Source organism: Nannospalax galili, unplaced genomic scaffold, assembly GCF_000622305.1.
Source record: "Nannospalax galili isolate Female #2095 unplaced genomic scaffold, S.galili_v1.0 scaffold298, whole genome shotgun sequence".
Lineage (NCBI taxonomy): Eukaryota > Metazoa > Chordata > Mammalia > Rodentia > Spalacidae > Nannospalax > Nannospalax galili.
In genome coordinates, this window is record NW_008344488.1 from 4,440,469 (window position 1) to 4,461,155 (window position 20,687).

General features: G+C 37.2%; 1 pseudogene; it reads right to left on the reverse strand.

Annotated features, from left to right (window-relative positions):
• Window positions 1-4,139: 4,139 nt before the first annotated feature.
• LOC103740122 lies at window positions 4,140-7,472 on the reverse strand (annotated as a pseudogene).
• Between the last annotated feature and the right edge of the window lie 13,215 nt (window positions 7,473-20,687).

Here is a 20,687-nt window from a genome sequence, read left to right on the forward strand (position 1 = left end):
CTGAAGAAGCTCTCTTTCCTCCAATGATAGTTCTTGACCCTTTAGACAAATATCAGGTGGCTGAAACTGGATTTACTCATATTTGGGTCTTTAATTTTGTTCCACTGATCTACAGGTATATTTTTGTGCCAGTATCATGTTATTTTATGACTATAGATCTATAATGCAGTTTAAAATCTGGTATAGTAAACTCCCCAGCATTGCTCTTAGTGCTCAGGGTTTCTTTGTGCTTCCATAAAATCTTAGGATGTTTTGTTCCAATTCTCTGAAGAACGTCATGGGGATTTTGATTGGCATTGCATTGAATCTATAAATGGCTTTTGGTAGTATGGTCATTTTGACAATATTAATTCTTCCAATCCATAACCATCAAAAGTCCTTCCATATTCTGGTGTCTTCCTCAAGCCCATTCTTTAAAGATATAAATATTTCATTCTAGAGATCTTCAATGTTTTTGGTCAAGTTTATTCTGAGATTTTTTTTTTCTTCTGAAGCTATTGTGAAAGGGAGTGTTTCCATGTACCCTTTCTCTGTTTGCTTGTTTTTGGTATATAGAAAGGCTACAGACTTTGGTAGAATAATTTTGTAACCTGCCTCTTTACTGAAAGTGTTAATCATTTTTAGGATTTTTCTGGTGGAATTTTTGGTGTCACTTAGATATCATATCATCTGCAAAAATGGATAATTTGATATCTGCTTTTCAATTATTACTCCTTTAATATCCTTCTCATGTCTTATTGCTCTTGCAGGAGTTTCAAGTACTGTGTTAAAAAGGAGTGGAGATAGTGGACAGCCTTGTCTGGTTTCTAATTTTAATGAGAATGCTTCCAGTTTTTCTCCATTTAGAATGATGTTGTATGTGGGTTTGTTTTATATGGCTTTAATTATGTTGAGATATGTTCCCTCCAGTCCAATTCCATCTAGGACTTTGAACATAAATGCATGTTGAATTTTATCAAAGGCCTTCTCTGCATCTATTGAGATGAACATGTTTCTCTTGTCTTTGAGTCCACTTATATGATTTATGAAATTTATTGACTTACATGTATTGAACCACCCCTGTATCTCTAGAATAAAGCCAACTTGATCATGGTGGATGATCTTTTGATGTGTGTCTGTATGTGGTTTGCAAGTAATTTGTTGAGATTTTTTTGCATCTATGTTCATTAAGGATATGGGTCTATAGTTTTCTTTTTTGGTTGTATCTTTACCAAGTTTTGGTATTGGAGTGATGCTGGTTTCATGGAAGGAATTTGGAAGTTCTCCCTCCATTTCTATCTTTTTGAATAAATTAAGTATTATTGGATATAGGTCTTTAAATGTGTGGTGGAAATTCTGCTGTAAACTCATCTGGTCCTGGGATTTTTTTTAGTCAGGAGGTTTTGCATTGTTGTTTCAGTTTCCCTATGTGATCTGGGTCTGTTTAAGCTGTTGATCTCTTCTTGGTTTAGTTTTAGTCATTTCCATGCTTTTAGATACCCATCCTTTTATTTTAGATTTTCAAATTCAGTAGCATATCGGTTTTAAAGTATTCCCTTATAATGTTCTGAATCTTTTTGTTGTCTATTGTGGTATCTCGCCTTTCATCTCTGATTTTGTTGATTTGGCGGTGCTCTTTCTTTCTTTGGTTAACTGGCCCAGGGGTCTGTAAATCTTGTTTATCTTCTCAAAGAACCAACTCTCGGATTCATTGATTTTTTGCATTCTTTTCTTTGTTTCTGTTTCATTAATTTCTGCTCTGATTTTTGCTATTTCTTCTTGTCTGCATGGTTAGGGTTTCATTTGTTGTTGCTTTTCAAATGCCATTGAGTTGCAATGTCATTTATTTGTGTTCTTTCTGATTTTTTACTGTAGTCACTTGGAGCTATAACTTCCCTCTAAGGACTATTTTCAGCATGTCCCAGAGGTTTTGTTGTGTTGTATTGTCCTTTTCACTTAGTTCCAGGAATACTTTTCTTTCTTTCTTAATTTCTCTTTTGACCCATTCATCATCCAGGAGTGTGTTGTTTAGTCTGCATATATTCATGTAGTTACTAGGGTTACTTCTGGTGTTTATTTTAAGCTTTATTACATTGTGGTCTGATAGAATGCATATCATTATTTCAATCTTTTTGTATTTGTTGAAGCTTGTTTTGTGCCCCAGTATGTGTTCGATTTTGGAGAAAATTCCATAGGGCATTGAATAGAAAGTATATTCTTTGGTTTTGGAGTGGAATATTGGATAGATGTCTGTTAGGCCTTTTGATGTATGGTTTGGTTTAATTCAGATGTTTTTCTCTGTCCTGTTGACTTATCTAATGGAGACAATGCGGTAATGAAGACCCCTCCTACTAATGAGTTGGGTTTAACTGGGTCCTAAAATCCTGTAGGACTGTATTTATGAAGTTAAGTGCACTAGAGTGATTGTAATATCTTCTTGGTCAATTGTTCCTTTGATTAGAATGAAGTGGCCCTCTATCTCTCTTCTGTATTGCTTCAAGAACTCTCCGAAGGGCTGGTTTTGTTGACATGAATTCTTTCAGCCTATTTATGTCATGGAAGATTTTTCTTTCCCCTTCAGCTATAAAAGACATTTTGGCAGGGTAAAGTAATCTGGATTGGGATTCGTGGTCATTTAGAACTGGGGATACTTTGGTCCAGGATCTCCTGACTTTCATAGTTTGCACTGGAAAGTCACCTGTAATCCTGATGTTTTTTCCTTTATATGTGACTTGTTTTACTTTTGCAGCTTTCAGTATTGTCTCTTTTTGTTCTGTACTTTTATTGTTTTTAATCTGATGTGCCATGGAAAGTTTCCTTTCTGGTCCTGTTGATTTGGTGTTTTATGTGCTTCTTGTATTTGTATGGGCATGTCTTTCTTTAATTTTGGGAACTTTTCTTCTACAATCCTGTTGAAGACCTGGTCCATACCATTATCTTGAGATTCTTCTCCTTCCTGTATGCTTATGATTCAGAAATTTGGTCTTTTTATGGTGTCACACAATTCCTGCATACTCTATTCTGGTGTTTTCTTAAAGTTTTCGTAAACTTTGCTTTAGTGGTCTAATTCGTTCACTTTGTCTTCAGTCTTGATATTCTGTTTTTCATTTCATGCATCTTATTGGTGAGGCTTTATCCCGTCATTTCTAATTGGCTTATTGAGTGTTTCACTTCCTTCTTCATTTTAGCTTGGGCATTATTCAATATTTCTAACACTTTTCTGAATTCATTCTGAAGTTTTTACCTATCTTCTTTCAATTCTCTGATTTCATTGTGTGTTCTTTAAATTCACTGAATTCTTTTTCTTGTTTATAATTGTTCTTTTGAATTCTATGTCTTGTGTTACCTCTAGGAGTGTCTCATTGTACTCCTCTACAGGACTGTTGGTACTTGGTAGGGATATATTATTTGGGTTTATTATGTTATTATTTTTTCACTGTGACTTTGACATGTGGATTTCTTTTGTAGTTTCTGATTCTGTATGAGACTCATGCCTTTGTTGAGTTTACATCTGCTTGTTTTTGTAAACTTTATGTACCTTTGTGGTTTACTTGTTGGGCATGAAAAGCTGGTTGGTCTAGGCTTTAGGTTCTCTCTTCTTTGATTTTTATATCGGAGAGGCCAGATGGCTTTCATTCTGTTGCTGAGGACTGCTGAGGAGTTCTGACAGAGGCCCAAGTCAGATGAGTATCAGATGTTCTCAGGTTTTCTCCTAAGAAAAAGAGAAAGTGGCTGGGAAAGTGGCTAGAATTAGGAAGTTGGGGGCTGGTCTGGTCTGGGATGAGGGCCTGCCTCAGGCATGCAAAGGTGAGGTAAGGAGGGAACAGGTCCTGTCCTGAGGGATCCTAGGGACAAGAGGGGGGAATTAGGTTAGTCTGGGTGCAAAGGATCCGGAAGCAGTGGGGAGCCTGGACCAAGAGGTCAGTCCAGAGGTCTGGGTGCTAAGAGAAGAAATGGGCCAGTGCCCATGCTAATAGGAGAGAAAGGGTGTGGAAGCTTGGAGGGTGAATGGGACTGGGGCAGTCAAAGAACACTAAGTTCCACCGAATTTACCCAGGAAAGAAGTTGCTCCCCTCCTATGATTTATGAAAGGTCTCTACTTCCACTTTATCTTCCTCCATCAAAGACGTGTCAACCCATGCCACAGCCACCTTTGAACATTACACTGGGACCAGTTCGTAAGTGCATGTCCTCACATTCACCTTCTCACATGCCACAAGGGTTGCCTTTTCCACCATCACCACCTGGAGATGGAAGGGTGATAGGAGGATGTCCTCAGGCACAGGGCCTTTATACTGGTGGCATTCTGTTCTCCAGACCAATACCTGATTTCCATAACCCAGTTTGTTTGGAACATTGTCAGTCTCCAGCTCAGTGCTGGACATTTCCTTCCCTGTTGTGGGTTGGAGGTTTCCTCAGAATTCTCAGAACCCTCATGAAAGAAGCCTTCTCTATTTTTTCCACAGTCTCCCATGCATCTCACAGGTCCCTTGGGACCTCCTGGGACATCAAGATCCTGACAGAATGGTGGCATTGTCCTTCTTCCATCATGGTGTTGCAAATCATTCTGCTTGCTATTAATTGGCCCCTTATTTCAGACAAGAGACACTTTAAGTTTGCTTCCTTGTGTGAAAATATTTCCCATCAAACTACCGCACAGTAGCCTTAGCTGTTGGAGGATCTTCATGGGCATTGTGAAGTCATCTTTGAGCTTTCCTATTTACTTATCCAAGTAGTTCATTGGATGCTCTGTTCTCTTGTGCATCTTAACCACCTCAGTCTGCTTAAAGAAATCGGCCACATCATTGAGAGTCCCTTGTCATTTAATCCTTGCACATAAATTCCACTGTTGTCAGGCTTCATCTGGATGTGCCACAAATCCCAGTGTAATTCTGATTTATTGATGAATAAATATCTTATTTTAATGTTGCTTCACAAATGATGAAAAATGTTAAGGTACAGATAAGGAATAATGGTAGGAAGGCCTAGATCAACACCTGGCCTTTCATCAGTGGGTCCACCAGGCTTATTGAAACCACTTGGTTCTCCAGTACCCATTCCACTGCATCCTCCTCCCCACTCACCTCTGTTCATGTATCCATGCCCAAACACCCCCGCCCCTCCTTCTCTGATTTACAGGGCCACTCCTGCTCTAATTCTCTCCTAGTAGGGAAATTCCTACAGACTCTTGCTCCAAAACATCCATGCTACTGGGGTCGTCATGTTGGAATGAACTCTGCTGCCTGTAGCTGCTCTTCAGTTGGCTATATTTCCATAGAGTCTGCAGGATCCAGTTCGAGGGGGAATAACTAGAGGGAGACTGCTGCTCATAGCTCTTTTGTTAACTGTAACTACTCTGTAGTTCACAGCTGCACCGTTACCTATACAGGTTCTTCTGAGAGTAACAGCTCAGATCATTCTTAGTCATTTGTGAAGAGGAATAGCTGGTAGGAGGATAAGATGGAGGTATTGTGATTCACTGCACAGAATAGTTCCCAGGTACTGGAAATACCTGCAGTTACTTGTCCAGATCCTAGATTGGTATGGGTATAACTGCTTGTGCTGGATTTAGATTGACTGGTTTTACAGGGCTTATTACTATCCTGTGAATTGCAGGTGTCATGGCTGCTGTCTGTTGTCCATAGGCTCGGTAAGCAGCCATGTGCCATATGCAGACTATGCTGCATAGGTGGCCTGGGTGACAGTGACTACTAAAGTGGTGATGCCATAAGCACCAGTGCCATACCCCTGGACAAGCTAACTCTATGCTTAGGGTCTTTTGTAGTAGTGTAATCAATGGAAGGCTGTCCATAGGAATTTGCATATGTGATAGGTCCATAAGTGGAAGTGATCTGAGCCTGAGTATAGCTGACATCAGTAGGCTGTCTAGAGGTTCCATAGTTTTGTTGCCCATATACCTAGGTGGTCCATATATGTCCTTGAGTTGGCTGGCCAGTATAAGCATAGTAGCCCTGCTGTGCTGCAGCTTGCCTGGAGGTAACTGTAATCTGTGAATCTCATTTTTCATCCTTCCTCCTCATTTCTTATTTCCTAAATATATGTATTTTGATTATTTCATACATGAATATTGCATTTGTATCATTTCCATCCCTCCCAGTCTCACTTCCAACTCAACTTATCTCCCCAACTCCCTCAAAAATCCCTCCCTCCTTTATTACTGTCACACATACACACACATGCATATATATACATATATATACATGTGTACATGAACACATATACATACAAATATATATGCATATATATATTTATTTATATAATGCACTGAGTCCATTTAATGTACTTGAGAGGACATGTGCTCAGAAATACCATTTTAATTTAGATAGCCTCTTAAGAAGCTTTTTCTTTGAGAAAAATGATTCTCTTTCCCTCAGCATCTATTGATTGCCTATAGCTCTTCATCATGAGGTGGGACCCTATGAAATATTTCCTATCTGCCCTGGCATTTCAACTGATCTTGTCATTCTGCATCTTATGGGGCTATCATACTGTGGATTCTTCATGGGTGTAGCTTCCCTATCCTGTCTAGAATGCATTAACTAGCAGCAGGTGTCTCATCCCTCTGACTCTTATATTCATTCTGACCCTTCTTTTTTGATTTTCCCTGAGCCTTAGGTGTAGAGGTCACATTCTAGATATATTGCTTAGGGCTGGGTAAGTCACACTCACTTATTCTTTGAGTTATAACCAATTATAGAGCTTTGAAATAGTTTCCTCTGTTGCAAAAAGATTTTTTGATGTGTCAGATAACAGCTTTGCGTGTCTGTGAAATAAGGATTTGTATTTTGAATATAATTAGAAATTAAGTGGATCTAGGAAAGTAACAGTAATAAGTTTTTTTCTAGGGCCTATGACTTCTACAACCATGTGTATTTGACTATATTTATAGAACCATGCATGGATTTCCTCCTATTGAGTGGTCCTTAAGTTCAATTAAATAGCTGTTGAATATACCTTGTTGCTAAAATTCCTTCTGGTGGGGAGAGGCATAAACAATATCCGCTTTCTTCTTTCTTGGTCCCAATGACAAACTGAGGTACAATTTTACCAAACAACTCTCTGGGAAACCACTGAATTAAATTGCATGTACATACAGAGCAGAACAGTGGGTGAGGACTTACTTACAGGAGTATGGGTACTCCCCCAATAAGGCTACACCAGAAAGTCTTCATCCAAGCCTGGAAGGTGGCTTTCACATAGCCACACAAGATAGAGGTAGAGCCTCCCCTTGGTTTCCTCAGTCTTTACACCCTTAGCCCCTCCCCCAGGTTACATGCAAATAGGGCTGGCTGGTTGATTGGGAGCTCAGGCACATATCTATGAGTCTCTCTGCCCCTCCCTTACCTGCTGGGGTATGAACAGCTAGTAAGCTCATCTGTGACAATCTTAAGCCAGCAGATACAACTGAGCTTGGTTGTATGGTGGTTGTTGGAGGATGGTCCTGCACAACATTTCCAAGATAAAAATACCATTATCGCAACAATAGACAAAATTTGCTGACCCTGTCATTTTGGTAGTTCATGGGGTTTACACCTGTGTGGGACTATTGATTGCTTTTCTCTCTTGGCAGTTTACATAATACCTTCTGATCCCATGAGATCTATTCTTCAAGGAGGACACTTTCAGGTCAGTTCCAACTTGACTGTTCCAAGACCTGTATTCCAAAAATGTTATGTCTCCAATAATAGGATCTTAACCTCAAGTCTTGGAGTCAATCAAGTTCTGTGGCTAAAGCCTATATTTTTCTGGGAGTCTCTTGAACTACCTTGATGAATTCAGAATGAGATTTCCATTGCTTGCCATTTTAATTGTGATTTCAGTTATACAGCCATCAGCTATAAACATATACTCTATTATATGTGCAATTTTCAGTAGGCTTATGAAGTAATGCACTTTCCTTTGTTTTTCACATCACCTAAGCATTATTTATATTCTTTCCTTTCTCTCTCTCTCTCCCCACACCTTTCTCCTGCTATATACCCCTCTTTCTTTCCTCTGTTAAAGTACATCCCTTTTCCCTCCTTTCCCCCTTGATGAAATCTATGTCCTACTCTCTCCCTTGCTCAAACTCCTTCTTCCTCCTCTTCTCCATGATTTCTTTCTTTTCCCTGGCCTCTGTACTTACTTCAGCATATGTATTCACATCTCAAGAATTGTAGCTAGTATTCACGAATGACAATAAATATATGTCTCTTGTTTGTCTGAGCCTGGGAGACCACATTCAATATAACATTTTCCAGTTCCATCTATTTACCTGCAAATTTCATGTTTTTTTTTCTTAGTTTTGTAGCTTAATAGAGCCCTATTGTGTCAGATGAGGGATTGTTTCCATTTCCTAGCTATTGTGAAAAGAGCAGCAATAAACATGACTGAGCAGTATCTCTGTAGAAAGATATCGAGTCATTTGGGTATATTCTTAGGAGTGGTATAGCTTGATCACATGGTAAATCATGTGGTAGATTTTTAAAAAGAATTTTCCAAACATATTTCCATCTTGGCTGCACTAGTTTATAATCGCCTCCAGCTGTGAATGAGGGTTCTCCTTTACCCACATTCTTGCCAGCAGTCGCTGTCATTTGTTTTTTTGATCTTAGTCATTCTGACTGAAGTGAGGTGAAATATTAAAGTACTTTTAATTTGTATTTCCCTAATTACTAAGGATGTTGAACACTTTTAAAGGTATTTCTTAGCCATTATTACTTCTTTTGGCAACTATCTGTTTAGGACTGTACCCAATTTTTAAATTGGGTCTTTTCTTTTTCCTGATTGTTTTTTGAGGTTGTTTGCATATTCTGGAAATTAATCATGTATTAGAGGTGTGTAACTGGCAATGATTCTTTCCCATTCTGTGTGTATCCTCTTCTTCATTTGATTGGTTGTTTCTTTTGCTGCACAGAAGCCTTTTAGTTTAATGAGTTCCCATTCTCAACTCTTGGCCTTAACTCCTGACAGAGTAAAGTCCAATATTAAAAAAGTCCTTTCCTGAATCTATTTATATGTTTTAGGCTACTGCCTAAGTTTTCTTTTAATTGTTTCAGTGTTTCAGGTTTTATATTGGGGTCTTTGATTTATTTGGAGTTAATGATTTTGTGGGATGACAGATACTGTTTTACTTTTATTCTTCTACACATAGAGATCCAGTTTTCTCAAAACTTTATTGAAAATATCTTCTGAGGCTGGAGAGATGACTCAGTGGTTAACAGCACTGACTGATCTTGCAGAGGACCTGGGTTCTATTCTCAGGACCCATATAGAGGCTTTGAAGCATCCTTAACTCCAGTTTCAGGTGAATTCAAAGCCCTCTTCTGACCCCCTCATGAATGCACTCACATACATGCAGGCAATACACTCATACACATAAAATAAAAATAATAAATAAAAAATATATATTTAAAAAAGAAAATATCTTCTTTTCTCCACTGTGTATTTTTTGGCATCTTTGTCAAATATCAGATAGACATAATTGTATGCACTCATATTTGGATTTTCCATTTTATTCCATTGATCTATGTGTCTACTTCTGTGCAAGTATGTTGATTTTATTACTATGTCTCTGAAATAAATTTTGATATCTGATCTGATAATCCCTCTAGCATTGTTCTTTTTGCTCAGAAATGCTTTGGCTTATCTTGATCTCTTGTGCTTCATACAAATTTTAGGATATTTTTCCAATTTATGTGAAGAATGTCATGGAGATTTTGACTAGAACTGCATTTACTCTATAAATAGATTTTTGTAGGGTGGTCATTTTCACAATATTAATTCTACGAAGACATGAACACTGGAGATCTTTCCATATTCTAGTGTCTTCCTTAATCATGTCTTCAAAGATTTAAAAGTTTATTGCAGAGATTTTTGGTTAGGGTCATACCAAAACATTTTGTATGACTTTTTTTTTTTGAGGATATTGTGAATGGGAGTGTTTACATGATCTTTTTCTCTGACTGCTCTTTATTGGTATACAAAAAGGCTATGCTTTTTCATAAGTTGATTTTTTCTTTCTTCCACGTTGCTGACAGTACTGATCATTTTTAACGGTTTTTTGGTGGAATTTTGGTGATCTCTTATGCAAATAGATCATGTGCAAATAGGAATTCTTTGACTTTTTTCCAATTAGTATCCTTTTATTTCCTTCTCTTGTCTTAGTGTTCTAGCTAGGGTTTCAGGCACTATGCTGAGAAGGAACGGAGGTACTGTACGTCCTTGTCTTTGTCTTGATTTTGAAGCGAATGCTTCGATGGATTCTCTGTTTAGAATGATGTTGGCTGTGGGTTTGTCATTTACAGTTGTAATTATGTAGATATATGTTAGCTGTGATACAATATTCCCTAGGGCTTTTATCATTTAGGGATGTTGAATTTATTCAAAGTGTTTTTGCTGTGAGAGAAGTGGGAAAGCATCAACAGCTAGTCAATGCTAAATGTTACTAAGGAAGAATAGAGTGGTAAGAAAAAGTACTGTTCTTGTAGATACATCAAAGTGACAGGGTATGTGGTTTTAGGTATAAAAACTGGCTGCCTCAGTTGGCCTCTCAGGGTGTAAATTGCCTTAGGACACAAGGAAAAATCCATTTTCAACAAAAAGTAACTTTAAAAAACAATAATTAGCCGGGCGTGGTGGCGCACAACTTTAATCCCAGCACTTGGGAGGCAGAGGCAGGTGGATCTCTGTGAATTCAAGGCCAGACTGGTCTACATTGTGAGTTCCAGGACATCTGGGACTACAGGGAGACCCTGTCTCAAAAAGACCAAAACAAACAAACAAACAAAAATCAATAACTAATTTTAGATGTCTTTAGCAAGATACTTTCTCTGAAATAGGTTAGTGTACATAAAGATAAAACACCAGAGAGCATTTCCATGGCATACATATATTTTTAAACATTTTGCTTTAATATCTGACATTCCACAGAATTCATTATCAGAAAAATCATTTAAATGAATTTCCTGTGGATTCCATTGCCACCTTTCTTGATGGTCAAGGGTTCAATTTTGTCACTAAGAAGAAACTAGAGTCACCTCTAAGTAGTAGTTTGTATTTTTCAATCTCACAATGCTGGTCTATGAAATTAGTGTCAACATTTTAATTAATGACAAAAAATACAATAGCTTGAGGGACCAAAACCAATTATTTGAGGAGCATTTTTTTCTGTACACATATCCAAAATGGGGAATTAAGGCATCATTAGTAAACCAGTTGGTGAACACAGAAACTAGCAAACAAAAAAAATCAAAACAAGTATTATGTTTCTAATTCCAAATGCCATTTAATTAACATAACTTAAGGCTGCCATCTTCCAGCAGGGGCATTCCAAACTCAGTGCCATACAAAATGCACCCTGGTCTATGGCATGCTTTCTATGGACATGGTTTTGATTGTAAAGGTAAATTCCTATCATTCATGATAATTCTGTTTTATAGAACTGACAGTATGTCAGTATATTTGATTAAATCAGTCTATCATTTAACAGACATGTAAATCTATCCACTTGCTATGATAAAATAAGTTTTAGCAAGTCTGACTCAGGTTATATCAGGTTACTCGGACTGGAAGTTTGATTATTACTTCCACTAGGAAAATTTACAAATGATATGAAAGAGCCAGACTGAAGTTAGAAAAAGACGTCTTAGAATTTTTTCTAAGGGTCAATGAAATGGTTGGACAAGTAAGATGGGTAAATTTGCCCTTAAGCCTGATGAGTTGAGTTCAATAATCAGGATCCACATGGTAAGAGAGAATTAACTCTTACAATGTTTCTTCTTACTTCTGCAAGTGAACCATAACATGGTGAACCCTTCCCTTGCACAAATAAATAAATTTATGTAATAAATGTATGGAAGTTTTCTATATACCTGACTTGAACCTATATTATTAAGATGGATGTATTGTGACTATGTAGAATACAGTAACAACTGCATTCAAATAAGAATATTTAAAATACTTATCCTTAGTAAAGGAGATGGAAAAATTATAGAATATATAGAGATTTTTAAAAGAAAAACAGAGGAAGGACTGGAGAGATGGCTCAGCAATTATGAATACTTGTAGTTCTTCCAGAGGACCCAGGTTCAACTGCCAGTACAAAGATGGCAGCTAAAAATCATCCATAACTCCAGTTCCTGGGAATCCAAAGCCCTCTTTTTGCTTCTGTGGGGCATTGCATGCATGTGGTATACTTACATAAATGTATGGAAAACACTCATACACTTAAAATAATAATAATATTAATATTAATAATAATAATAATTTTTAAAAGGAAAAAAGAGAAGGATAGAGAGATAGCTTAGGATTTAAGAGAACTCATTGCTGTGGCAGAAGATGTAGGTTCAGATCCCAGGACACACTTGGCAGCTAACAACTGTCCTAACTCTAGTTCCAGGGAATCTGATGTCTTCTTCTGGCCTCCACAGGCATTGCACACATGTAAGTGCACCTATGTAGTCAAAACACTCATAGACACAAAATAAATAAAATGCATTTTTAAAATGAAAGAGATAATCCAATAACATAACTTGTTAAAATATGTTTATGTATATATGTCCTCATGTATCTATAAATCTATAACTTATCTATTTAAGTCTGCCTTTGTCTATTTTCTATCTCTCATATTCAAATATGCGTCTCTCTCCTGCTGTCCCCTTCATTATTTCTATTTCTCTCTACTTTGTCTCTACTTCCAGCTACCTTTCAGTCTACAGTAGAGCATGATTACTATGGTAACCAGGAAGGGCTCAGACTGAGATCAACCTCCCTTGTTGAGCATCAACTGCATTAAAAACTTCATGAGAAGCTAACATATTCTTAACTCCAGAGCATTACAGGGAAAGTCAACTTGAGTAAATAAAAAGCCAAACTAAATGACCACGACAAAGCATCTACAATATCATAATTAGATCTTATCGAAACTTAATCTCAGAATATAGATGTTTACCTGAACCCTTTGGAATAAGACTGTACTTCAGAGTGTTAAAAAGGTGGGAATACTGTTGGGAAAGTATAGGTGAATTAAAAGAAGTTGAAATCTTTAACAACTGGATTCTCAGGCTGAACCCACATGGTGGCATGAAAAAATAGTCTATTTTTGTCTGACTGGTCTTTAAAAGCAAGACTAGATCCATAGTTCTGCAGAGTCATTGGAAAACCTCAAGAACAACTGCAGAACCTGGGAGAAACACAGTCTTACATAATAAGAATAATATAAAATGACATCAAAGACAGTGTATACTCAGCCTCTGTATCTTCTAGACGGTCACATAAAGGTTTATATATGTCTTCACAGAGCTGAAATCAGAAGTCATGATCATTGTCAGGTTGGTAGAGTGCCAAGAAAAGTGACACCTAGTAAAAACACCAACCATTTAAAACTATGAAACTCAGTGATGCAGTAGCCTTGTCAGAATGCTGACAGTCAAATATATATGCTTCTGGAGATTAAGATATTAGAATTGTGAGAGCAGTGAACCCTAACAAGTTGAAGCTGTTATTGGTAGAGGCATTTTATTGGAATTAATAGGAAGGTTTTCTGATATGTTGTAAGTGTTTTTCAAATAATGGGTTAAACAATGAGAGATAGTAGCAAGAGAATTTTTCTTAAGTTCTATTCTTAATTACTGAACTTTTCACATGTATTTGGCAGTATGCCATTTGTCAAATGTAAGTATGTTTTATGTATTACCATTTCAGAATTTCATCCATGCATATAGTTTGTTTTGGTCAAATCTATCCTGCATTTTCCCCTCTAATCCTCTCTTGTTCCCCCACCATTTTTCTGTCCCAATTTCACATATTCTCTTTCTTTTTTTAATGCCTACTGAGTCCTTTTAGTGCTTCCTTTATGTACATGTGTGTGGGAACATTTATTGGAGCATGGAGAGCCTCTTGCGGATCACATCCCTGACGAAAACTGACTCAATGCTCAAACGGAAATATTAAAAGGAGGAATAGTGAAACTAGTTCCCAAAAGAAAAAAAAAAATAGGATGAGATAAAGTATACATTCAAGATAGCAATGAAAATTGAGTTGAATTTAGAAAGATACATTCTCAACTGGAAGCAGTTCAGTAGGTGGAAACTCCATGCAATTTGAAATCAAATTGACAGGAATTTTGTTCTTGCAGGTTTTTATAATAGAGTGGGGGATTTCACAGGGCACTGGTGGGCTCCAAGGACCAAGAGAAAAGTATAATGTACATAGATATAATTCTGAAGACATATGAGTATTGGGGAAATTCCTCCACTTAACATATAATGAGATAGCTATCACAAAACAATTCCTATCTTTAAGGACTTATGGATTTTATGCTGAGCAACTTCTAAGTGAAGTTTGAATTTTACATGAGGTACAATAGTCTGAAGAATTTTTCTTCTGCCTGATTGATTAATGTCTTTTGATAATTCCAGTAAGTACAGGATTAAAGCAGATTATAATGAGCCATTTTATTTTATAGGTATAAACAAAAAAAATGAAGTCCTGTCCTCACATTTATAGATACAGAAAGTAACCGATCTCTTTCTGACTGAATTTAAGGCTTGCTTCAAATGATGGAGCTCAAAACAGGCACTGTTATCAGGGCCCAGAACTTGTGGCTAGACCTGTCACAAGCCATAGGGAAGAAGTATTATTTTGCTATGTGGACATACTATTAAACCTACTAAAGTACTGTTAACTCGCAGATTATTGCATCTCTCAACTCTCACTAGAGAAGCTTATTCTTATAGCAGGTGGAGAGTAGCACAGAAACCCACAATTGGTCGATATGTAGAAAACATGAAATTACTGAGTGCTCAGTCCTAAATGGGACACATATCTAACACTCTTTTCTCCCAAGAATCAGGGATCATTGCAAAAGAGGGGACAGAAAGATTGTAAAACCATGGTGATGGAAACTTTTTTCTAGACACCACAGAGTAGTTGCACATATGAACGCACAGTGCTAGTGACACTATGCACAAGACCTGAACAAGCCCAGCAAGACAAAACCTCAGCATGGATGTGGGAGGTGGGCAAGAAGCCTAGCCAAGTTTGGAATCTATTGGCAATTGAAAGTTGCTGGGAGAAAGTCAGTTTTCTTTAAGAGTACGACACTGAATAAGTTGATGTGTGTTCAAGGGTTGGACCCATAACAAAAAGTATTTGAGGAAGATAAATTACATTCGATAGGCCGTTAAAAATAAAATGACATGATGCTGTTGGCATGTAGTAAGATGAGGGTAGAAATGGGGGGGGGTCCTGAAAATTAATTGGATGAAACTCTGTAAGAATCAGTAAAAATGTTTTTGCTGATTTAATTTTAATTAGGTTATTGTTCTAGAATTTCACACAATATATTTGATCACATTTAGAGCCCCCACTTCTTCAGCCCTTCCCCACAGCCCCTCCTCTCAATTTCATGTCCTCCACTATTTTCTCCTTTTATTTATTTCATTTTTGTTTTCTAATGGCCTATTGATTCAAATCTGTATGCCCCAAGTGCTACTGGGTATGGGTCCATGCACAGAGTCTGGTCAGTCTACCAAGTATCACACCCTGATACTCCCTCTCTCATGATCCAAGTGCCAATAGATTCTCATCTAAGCCTGGGGCTTCCTGCCCCTCCCCCATCTACACTGAGTCCCTGGCTAGCTTAGGATTGTACATATTTTGTGCACGTTGTCCTAAGTGCTCTGGGTTCATAAGTGTAACTACATTGTGTTGTCTAGACAACACAGTTTCCTTGTATTCATGGGAGTTCCAAGAATGTTGAGTGGTACTGTACACTTTCTTAACAGTTGTATTGTTTGGGAGCCTCTGTTTTTATCTTATCCAACAATAAAACTCCCAAGAATCTTGCACCTATAGCTGGCCTTTGTTTCTTCAGGTATCTTTTAAATGGGTTTCAAATCTGTAAAACACTCAAAGGAAGGTTAATATCATATATTAAATCAATCATAGACAAGGTCTAACAAACACAGTGTGGAAAGGTTTTATCCATTTGTATTAATTGCTTTTTCCATATCTGTTGGGAACCATAGTATGGGTAAGAGTCATTAAGTTGGTTAGTTCTTTACTATCTTGTTTATCCCTTTGCAGTCATTCCATATTCTGGGGATTTTATATGGAGCCTCTTTCTATCATTTTGTGGGTTGCCTCCCTATTTGCTGTTGGTCAGAGAAAGATCCTAGAGGTCCTCAAATTCACCAAGGCTATTACCACTAACATCAATTGTACACTGAGAAAGGTCGGTAAGGCTGTGTTGCTTAAGACACTGCATGATGTAAACATGGGAGGAGAAGAGATGAAGCTGAAACTAAGCCAAAAAAGTCCATGCCAATGGATGGATAACATTCACAGTGTCAGAAGGCATTGTGATCCCCTACAATTCTACTCAACAATGGACCCTACGTCCTGCTCCTGGGGTGGAACACACATCTGGTGCTATAAACCAGGCCAACCCCTTGTCTTGAGAAAGAAAAAATGCCCTAGTGGGGAAGCCATTACATGTATACTGTTAATGAATATAGTGCACCTACTGGGATATCCTCTAGGCATTTGTATTTACATTGTGTCTGTTTAGACATGTCTACCTCCTTGTATTTGTCTTTATAGTCGAAAAAACACCACTCAGATAGATCAATGGTCATGGCTTGAAGACAGATAATGGGGAGGCCCCAGAAGTCACTATCTCATCATGACACAAGAGAGATCACCATACATCTGTCACTCCCTCCGAGGCTCAGGGACCTTACCAGAAGATTGGCAGAAAGATTGTAAGAGTGGAGGAAAGGGGTAGAGTGTGTTCCAGGGGACCTGGTTCCTCCAAGGGGTGGGGCCTGCTGCAAAGAATTGACTGTGGACAGTTAGCCACAGAGGGAGGAGTGTTGGGGGCCATCTTAGTACAGAAGCAGTGCACCTGTGAAAAAGATGGCCCCAGTTTCCCACCCGTGTGCACTCGAGAGGGAGCATTACTGACTTAGGACTAGACTTCGTGCCAGCAATGCATGGGCAAAAGCTAACGCATGCAAAGAAAATATCTGGAATGGTGGGCCGAGCCATGAAGAACTGGGTGCTGATGTCGGAATTTCATTTCTTTGTACGTCTCTCCCCTCCTTCCCCAAAGATATAAACTATGAAAAATTCAGATAAAGATGTGCTGTATGGTTTGTCTACCTGTGCAGGGACCATGGGACCCTAATAGAACTCAGGCAACACCTGCATATGTGTGTTATGGTATATGTCCACCTGTACACATACATACACATGAACACACTAGCTCTGAATATAACTGGAAATTCTGACAAAATCAACATACACATTTATATTGATGGCTAGAATCTTCAGAGGAGAATTTAAGCTATTAACAATATTAATATGAAAGGAGAACCAAATTTGCTGTTCCATTTTTATTGTACCAATGTTTATTGTGTAGATACATATTATAAACATTTTTCTAATTACTTTCTATTTCTGTGATAAAAACACTGACCAAAAACAACTTGGGGAGGAAAGGGTTCATTTGATCTTACATCTCCAAGTTAACAGTTTATCAAAGAGAGAAGCTGAAGCAGAAACTCAGAGTTGGAACCTGGAGCACAGACCATGGAAGAACTCTGCTTACTGGCTTGCTCCCCTGGCCTGTGCACATTTGCTTTCTTGTACAATACAAGACCATCTGCCCAGGAATGGCACTGCCCAAAAGTGACATTGCTCACAATAGGCTGGGGCCTCCCACATTATTCAACAATCAAGAAAATGCCCACATGTCTGGAGAGATGGCTCAGTGGTTAAGATCACTGGCTGCTCTTGCACAGGTCTGGGTTTGATTCCCAGAACCCACATGGTGGCTAATGATTGTCTGTAACTCCAGTTCTAGGGAAATCCAATGCCCTCTTCTGACTCAGAGCATGTTGCATGATTCTGATGCACTTACATATACTTAGGAAATATCCTCATACTCATAAAATAAAAATAATAAATGAAATATTTTTAAAAAATTTCCACACAGATATGACCACAGACTAATACAATTGAGATAATTCCTCAGTAGAGACTCCCCCCCATACAGGCATGTTAAATTGACAACTGTTGCTATCCAGCACGATAAACATTACTGTTTCTTTGTACAGTTTTTATAAAATTGGGTTGCCTATAATAACTTAAAAATAACCTTGTGAGTAAATTTATTAACACATTTTGGTGATCCATGTTATTTCATTTTACTGTGAGGATTGTATGTTTTTTTGGAGCTCTGATATTGCTACATTCATATCCTAGCATTCATGAAACAAATGGTAAATGGTCAAAGGGGATTCTAGCACTGTGTTAAATATCCAGCACTATCTAACACTACTAGCTTACTGCTGATTTTACTCATTTCTGAATAATTTTAGGGTGGCGTATTATAAATTGGGCCTATAGGGGAAAATGACTATGTTATAGATTCAAAAAGACCAGACAAAAATAGGATGAATTAAAGCTAAAACAACTGCTGAACACCTATTATGTTCCACCGTTTCCTATCAGCATTCTCACATATCTGTTCTTATTTGGTATTCATGACTGTTTGAATTTAGCACAACATTTTGAGGAGTATGTGAGGTTTAGGCAGGTAAAGCATTTGCTTTGAGATACCAATATGAGAGACAAAGCATCCAAGCCCACATGTGTTTGGTATAATAGATCCATTTATCATTTAATCTTAATGTATTCCATTTACTTTGATCCATTTTATGTTGATAACTTAATGATCATGATAAGAAGAATTTTTTTCTAATTTAAAATTTAGACTTTTCTGATAAAAATACTTTGCCGTATTTCCGCAAGCATTCAAAAACCTGACATCTTAACAAGATTAGGAATTGTCTTTCCTTTGATTGACAAAATGATTACAGAGATAAATGAATTTCAGAATGAATATGTACAAGTGGAAATGGAGAGAAACATGTAGAATAGGCGATGAGAATAATGAAGCACAAAGTGTCACACGTAAGGTAAAAGTAAACTCAGTGTATTTACTTTCAGATGGATTTTGAAGAAGGGTCCAGAAACGTGTGTCTGCATACTACTTTGTTTCATCCAAATGAGTGCTTGCTTTTTGAGAAGGACCTGCAAATCTGAATGATTTGCATCAAACAGTGTGAACTGTGCAAACCTGTGTTGTTTGACTTGACTGAATGTAAAGAGATCTGAGTTTTGAAGACAGATAATGAATAAAGAAATATCTTATTAAGTCTTGGACAATAGTGAGAAAAGAAAATCAGAACTCTCTATAAGCATTATTATTCAAGGAAACATAAAACTTCTAAGGGTAAAATAATACCAAGTCAAAATCAGAGAAAGAAAAGCTACTATTGTAACATGACATTTGATTTAAAGTATATTAAAAGTGCATCACGAATGGTGTTAGACAGTCACCTGAAGCTGCTTCTTTTCACATTTTAGGTTTCTGCAGTTGTGAAATTTTAGTTGTTGATGACAGTTATTGCTCACCTTCCTAAAATTAGTCTTTAAAATGACTTTGTGCTTTAATGCAGACGGAAAAATCCTTCATTTTGGTGATCGGTTCCAAAGCCTCCAAAACAGCGCAATCAATCATGTGTAGTACCTGATGGATGTGTCAGGCAATAAGCACTGCTTAGCTGTTTCAAGGCCACAGACTTGGAATATGAAATCAGACTCAATTTCTTTAAAGCCTACGGCTCGAGGTAAACCAAGGGTCAGAAAGCTTAGTGTCTCTTGCACAGACCATTTGAAACAGAAAAAAAAAAAAAAGATTTGCATACAAAGCATTTTATTTCAATACTTTCAAATTTCAAATAATAAACTGTTTTTCAACTGCAGCATTTTCATCTTAATCATTGTTGCTGAAGACTTTATTACAAAGCATTTCTGAAAAGGACATGGCATTTGTTCTAAGTGGTTTCATTGCATTATATTTTTCATTGTATTTATGGATCATGGCAGAGAAACCTTTATCATAGACTTTAGCTTTGAGAGTAATTAAGGCAAAATAAAAGAATATAAAATTCGAAATAATATGATCAAGCAAAAGGAAACAATAAATGTTCTGTCAAAGCAGTATTTTTGAATTTTAAATTTCCCATAACTTACATAACAGTATTAATCACTTTATTACCTCCATTCAATTTTCTGTTTTATAGAAATAATAGTTTATTATCAATTTTGATATTTCTTTACAATATTTAAAATCAACATTATACAATAAACAAACACTAAATTGTCTCTCTTGCTTACTTTTTTATCTTTAATTTTCTTCATTTCACCCACGATTCTTTTCCCTTGCTTAGTGTCAGACACTTCAAAAATCACTTTTCCATTTCTAAATGCAGATGATATATTGGATTTTTTTGCTTATATATTCTTATTCAGAAATAGAATTTACTATTATAAACATACTAGTAAGAAAAGACTACAGTCATTGAGCACAGACTCCCTCACTGTTATTTCAAGTTCAAGTGAATCAATAAGAAATTTTAGGCCCTGCTTAAGGAATGAGCAGCAACCTTTAAATTAGTGCTGCACATGAGGAAGTCATTAGGTACTCATTCTTGGAGAGGTAGAACTATTATCAGTTGTAAAAACACATGCCTCTGCAGTCATATTCATTAATGCAGTAATTAGCTACTGAAACAGAAAAAGAGCAAAGCTACAATGCAGGAAAACTAATTGCCTTATGATGTTTTGCCCTCTTC